Raw genomic sequence first — 6,714 nt, 5'->3', positions numbered from 1 at the left:
GTAGAGCACAAGAGCTTTCTAATGATGTATCATTTGTCATATTTGGACATAAAACATGGGATTTAGAGGGGGGGGGTCAAATTGACCCCCCCCCAGCGTATCCTGGTTTTCAAGTACCCTAGCGGAGATAGGGTTAAAGATAAGCTGAGTCAGAGGTATAAAAGAATCACTGCTCATATAGCAGGGTATAAGATACTGGATCAATTCCAGGTGGCTTAAGTTTTTTATTTGTTTATTTAATACATGGAAAGAAATTGTAAATCTGTATCAATTGTATTGTAAAGCTTCCCATCATAAAAATACAAAATTAGAGATTTTGTATTTTAGAAAACTGACATTAAGATAAGCGATGAAAGCCAATTGAAAGGAGAATGATTGCTTTGCCTTTGTTTAGATAAGAAATTCTGCTGTTGATCTAGTAATGTGTATCTGTTATTTGAAATTGAAACTGATCTTGTATTTAATCAAATATGTCTAGGGTACAATTTCAGAAATTTAATTGTTACAAAATACACAATTTTTTTAAGATGAAGAATGAAAGACAATCGTGTCGATATATAAGTTATATTATAGTTAATCGTTTTAGAATAACTTTCTATTAAAAAGCTTATTTGAGAACTTTTTCAAAGTACTGGCTTTCAATGATCAAACACAAGTGTTTTAAATGTAAAAAATTAGTAAATCTTGAGTAAATGCACAAAATCGGTTGTTTGTGTATATGATTTGATTACACATAAAAATTCAAAATAAATTGTGTACAAACAGAATTGCGTTTTCTTTAATTGGTTTATTAAATATTAATAATATTAAAATAAAATGAGTTCACAGCAAGGTTGTATAATATGCTAGGTTACTCTCGATGTGCTCCAATGTACGGAAAATGTCATCTCCTAAGATAGAGAGATAAAAACTTAAAATGACATCACTCTTGCCTCTTTAATGAGTGATGTCACAATAGGTTTTTGTCTATCTATCTTAGGAGACAATATTTTCCATATATATTGGAGCGTATCTAGTTTCGAGAATATACCAAACTTATTATACAACATCGCCTTACAGCACTTCAGTTTAAAAACTATAATAAATTTACGGAAATAAGGTATTTTCAAAATTCACAAACTATTGAACTAAAATTAAAATATGACATTAAGCCAAAATACACAACTGAATCAGTTTGAATTTTAAGCTGAAACATGGGTATAATACCTTAATCACCATCAATATTTGGGAATATAATCTGGATCGAATCCAGATAACAAAAGTTCTAGATTTTTTAAAATTAAAATGATTTTTCGGGAAAAGTTAATTTAATCATTTTCCTTAACTGTTAATGATTTGATATTTAACAGAAAAATTGTAAGTTTTATCAATATTCAATATGCTAGAATTNTGGGGGGGCCCAATAAGGCATTATACAGCCCTGGAAACCTTTTAGGGCTGATAGGGTATAAATATCACGGGATATCGAAGAGGACATAAATTAATCAGCTTAAAATGGATTTCAATGGTTGATCCCGAAATTCACAACACAAAAGTTCTGACTTTAAGGTAAACAGGCCCTTTAAAAATATTTTTTTTTAGAAATATGATTTAAATCTCAAAAAATATCTTTTAATATTAAAACCGAACCAATAACTATGCACGGTTTCCCACTGAACTAAAACCGTTTAGCCTAGCTATCAAAGATCTGTAGAGGTTGCGTGATTATGAAGGTTTTGGCGTCAAATTCACGCAACCTCTAATATTTTAAAGTAAAACGCAATTTTTTCTTCTCAAAATATGTTGCAATACCATATTTCTGTCTAAGAGCGTGTGGCCTTATGGATAAGGCGTCGGTTTCCGGAGCCGAAGATTGCAGGTTCGAGTCCTGTCACGCTCTTTTTTGATCACACTTTAAAGAAATTAATGTATTTATACAAATGCTTTTTAATGTTTTTGTTTTTATAGATTATCTTAAACTCTTTAAAAATTTTATATAAGGTGATCTGCACTTTTTTTCATACAATGATAAATAAGGAAACAATGGTTAATTGATGGATGACATTATAACACTACTTCAGTGGATTTGATAAAGCAAATAGTTTCTCCTGGAATCTTAAAAATACTAATTTAGTGAAATGAGCCTGGTTAACCTGAAAAGTTAATGTGTCTCATGCTCATGGACTTAAAACTTAATTCTAAAAGTCGTTTTCTCATTATCCCTGTATGTGCCTAAGTATTGAGTCGCAATAAATTTAATCTTGTGATTGACTTAGCTGGAAAACATTTTATAAAAAATATTTTATGTTAGAAAATACTAATTTTCAATCATGAAATATTGGAGAAAACATTTCAGAATTAAAAAGTAACAGAATGAAAAAATCAATAATCATATGTAATCAACTAGCAATAATTTGGTTTTAGAAAGAGAATTGTTTTCCAATAAGGGGCCGAGCACTGCAGTTTGTCACCGCATGTTTTAAGAATTTATATTATTTTCAGACAGCTGACAATTATTTCAACCAAATTTCAATACAATGAAGATGCTTAAGTTGTTCAAGTTTCATGACTTCTTGAGAAATGATTTAGCAAATTACTGTTGTTATTATTGGTTGCAGAGTGCCCCCTGGCACTAAACATATTATGCATGCAGCATATTAAATACATTTGAACCAGGTTTTCAGCGTATATAACCATACAAACTAGTTACAGTTGAACTAGGTTTTCAGCGTATATAACAATACAAACTAGTTACAGTTGAACCAGGTTTTCAGCGTATATAACCATACAAACTAGTTACAGTTGAACCAGGTTTTCAGGTTATATAATCATACAAACTAGTTCCAGTTGAACCAGGTTTTCAGGATACCTAACCATACAAACTAGTTTCAGTAGAACCAGATTTTCAGGTTATATAACCATACAAACTAGTTACAGTTACACCAGGTTTTCAGGTTATATAATCATACAAACTAGTTCCAGTTGAACCAAGTTTTCAGGATACCTAACCATACAAACTAGTTTCAGTTGACCCAGATTTTCAGGTTATATAACCATACAAACTAGTTACAGTTACACCAGGTTTTCAGGGTAACTAATAATAAAACTAGTTACAATTAGACCAGGTTTTCAGGTTATATAACCTTACAAACCCAGTTACAGTTGAACCAGGTTTTCAGGGTATATAACTATACAAACTAGTTACAGTTACACCAGGTTTTCAGTTTATATAACCATACAAACTAGTTACAGTTGAACCAGGTTTTCAGGTTACATAACCATACAAACTAGTTCCAGTTGGACCAGGTTCTCAGGGTATATAAACATACAGACTAGTTACAGTTGAACCAGGATTTCAGGGTATTATTTAAATCTTTTAAAATTTAAATAGTATATTATATGATATCAGATGTAAATATTTCAACTTTTCTATATTTCTTGTTCTTCATTTTCTTCTTGTTTGTACATATTTAAATCATATTTTGGCTAATTTAAAAAAAAAAAATTTTTTCCGACATCCTTGCAGTTTTTCCATGCTGCAAGGTGCCTCTGTTCCTTTTTTACTGTACACACATTAGATGTGTCAGCAACTGAATTCAACTTGTTGATTCAGCTCCAAAGAAACACATATTTCTGAAGTATTTTCTTTCAGGCTGAAATAAATGGGGGGGGGGGGGGGCAACATCACCTAACCCCATCTCTAACGTTTGTCTCCATTTGCCAACGGAATATATTGATAGTGTAGAGCTTATCATCAGAAATTTCCCTTCCAATTTTTCCTATTCATTTTTCTTTTTTTCTTCTTTCTTGTTTTCACGTTTTCAGGCCTCACCAAATAGTTCTTGTGACATTGATTTGTGGAGCAGGATGGATAGAGATAAGAAGGTTTAGAGGAGGAAGGGTATGAGGGATTTCAGGTGAAGATCCCTGCTTTCCTTCATGTTAAAGTCTTTCCGACTAAGCAGTATTTTTAGGAAACCAATAACTGCACTACTTATACAAAATGGAGGGTTGTAAGCCTTGAAGCCCCATCAAGTGGAATCTTTCTCAGCAGTCCTCACAGCTGGCCAAGTAAAAAACCGGCATCATTGGGCATGGCTTGTATACCTATCAGGGGATTATACTTTTTGAGTTTCCATTTTTCTTGTTTTCTAGTAGGAGAGATAAGAATCCACACTTTTTACATTCTATGTTTCGCTACTCCCCTGTAGGATAAATCATGAGCAACTTTACGTAGCACTCTTATGAACTCTGTGGACCTGGGAGCTGTTAAAGGGAGTGACCGGCTATGTAAGGTAGTTGAACTGAGTATGCAGTGTTGTGGAAAACTTCTTTAGGATTCATTTGAGACATATTAAACTTTTTAAAGATCTGTAAATCCTGAGTTTGAGCGCAAATTTGACGTTCAAAACTCCTACTTTGGGGGTGGATACGTTTTCAGAATTAGTTTTTTAAAATTATTAAATAACGACAGAGAAAAATAAAGTAAAAATTATACAGCCATCTAATTAGATAGTTAGGAACATATTTCTCAAAAGAAATTTGTCAATAAATCAATGCTAAAATCGATTATTTCGTTTTCATTATTATATTGAATTTCTTATCTTCTTTGAATTTATTTGCAGATTTCTTCAAATTCTTCAAATGTCGTCTTTTCAATAATAATTCTAGCAAATCTGCGAAAATCTTTGTGAAATCAGAAACCAGAATAATGAGTTAATAGAAACTAATAGTTGAACAAGATTACTTATTTTCGATGATAATATTAATTTTTATTTTCTCAACATGTTCCTATGCATGACGTCTGTAGTTTATTGTAGAATTTTTTTACATTTTATGTCGTCGTTATTTAATAATTTTAAAAAACTAATTCTGAAAGCGTATCCACCCCCAATTTAGGAGTTTTGAACGTCAAATTTGCGCTTAAACTCAGGATTTACAGATCTTTAAAAAGTTTAATATGTCTCAAATCAATCTGAAAGAAGTTTTCCACAACACTGCATACTCAGTTCAACTATCTTACATTGCCGGATACTCCCTTTAAGCAAAAATAATTGACACAAACTTAAGTACAGTCCCAATTCCTCTTTAAAAGTCAAAAGGCCACTTTTTAAAAATTGATAAATACTTTTTGTGAGTTTATTTTATTTGGGTAAACTTAAACCTGTCCTAGCTGCAATATTGAGGAGTCTGTCAGTGTAGAAATACTGGACTCACTGACCATAATTTTTTGGTTTAATTATCATTATATATTCTCAAATATATATATACTCTTGGGTTCTAGGAACTATTATCAACGTAATATGACCTAGAGGGGGCCGGGGAGCGGAGGCACAAAAACACATTTAGTTTTGGTTCGAACTCTTGTAAGTTTTTGTTTTTGGGTAATTTGATTCCAATTTATTAATTTTCTGAATTAGGATCTTCAATCTCAAAAATGTTAAAGATAGAAAAAAAAATAACTTTTACGTTAAAGCGAAGTCCATAAAGATTTTTGAAATTTCCATTCATTGTGAAATTTTCACAAACATTTTACAACGCAAAGTGTATTTCAAATTAAATATCCCATTAAGTAAAATAATATTTAAGCGATTGCAGTTAAATGGGTTAATCATGGGTCGGCATGAGGTTTGTCTAAAAGCGGCAAAATTTTGCAAAGTTTACGATTGAATTCCGCGTGCAATTTCAAAGTTCAAAGTGATCACGTGACCCACAAAATTTCCATTACACATGTTGCAATTATAATGATTTAAACTGTCTTGCATTTCTTGAAAATCACAGCGTAAATACATGACGTTACATCCAGTTCTTTTGCAGGAATGGTATTTAAAAAAACTAATATTTTGACATGTTCTTGGTAGTGTCTACTTTCTTCTACTTTTTGGATGTCAATCACTGGATGGAGGACGTTTTAAAAAATCCATCTTTTCAACGATTAAACCCCTTCGCCATTTTTCCAACTGCTTTTCTTTATCAATCCCACCCATGATAAATCCTCCCCATCATCAAATGGGACCGATTTGCATGAAATCTGATAAGAAAAGTTCTTCTGGTCAAATACCCGATAAAAATTTAAAATTGATATTTTAAAATGATTGTTGAATTTGCAGTCTTGAAGCAATGATTTAAAGCAGACACGTCTAATATATTTACATAAACCTGTATAGGATATGAAACTATGAACTCAGCCATTCTTTGACAATATTGAGATAAGAATGCATTTAAGTATATTTTTTTTTTTAAATCTTTACATCAAGTTAACTTACAAACAACATATTGGTCATTGATATCTATTTTTATGTAAAATGACACCAAATCGTATATATTGACAATTCTAACATGTTTTAAAGTTTTTCATTTATTTTAGCTGTAAAATACAAAGGAATTGAGTCTTTGTCACAAACTTAAATTTTGTAATTCTTATATCATTGCAACCTGATGGTGAAAACCTTTGATAATTCAAAATAAGATCATTTGATCTATCAGGACTAATAGTTTGAAATATGTAAAGTATGCGATATTGGTTTCAAAGATGTAGAAATTAGAAAATCAGAGTTTGTGGGAAAGACTCAATTGCTTAGGCAAGTTAACTCTTTTTCCAGGGGGGGGGGTCTGAGAACCATAGCACCCCCCCCCCCTAATTAGTTTTGATACTTTTTCCAGGGGGGGGTCTGAGAACCATAGCACCCCCCCTGCATAATTAGTTTTGATACTTTTTCCAGGGGGGGGTCTGAG

The sequence above is a fragment of the Eurytemora carolleeae genome, unplaced genomic scaffold (assembly GCF_000591075.1).
Source record: "Eurytemora carolleeae unplaced genomic scaffold, Eaff_2.0 scaffold1412, whole genome shotgun sequence".
Classification (NCBI taxonomy): Eukaryota; Metazoa; Arthropoda; class Copepoda; order Calanoida; family Temoridae; genus Eurytemora; species Eurytemora carolleeae.
Note: the sequence above shows the minus strand (reverse complement) of the source record.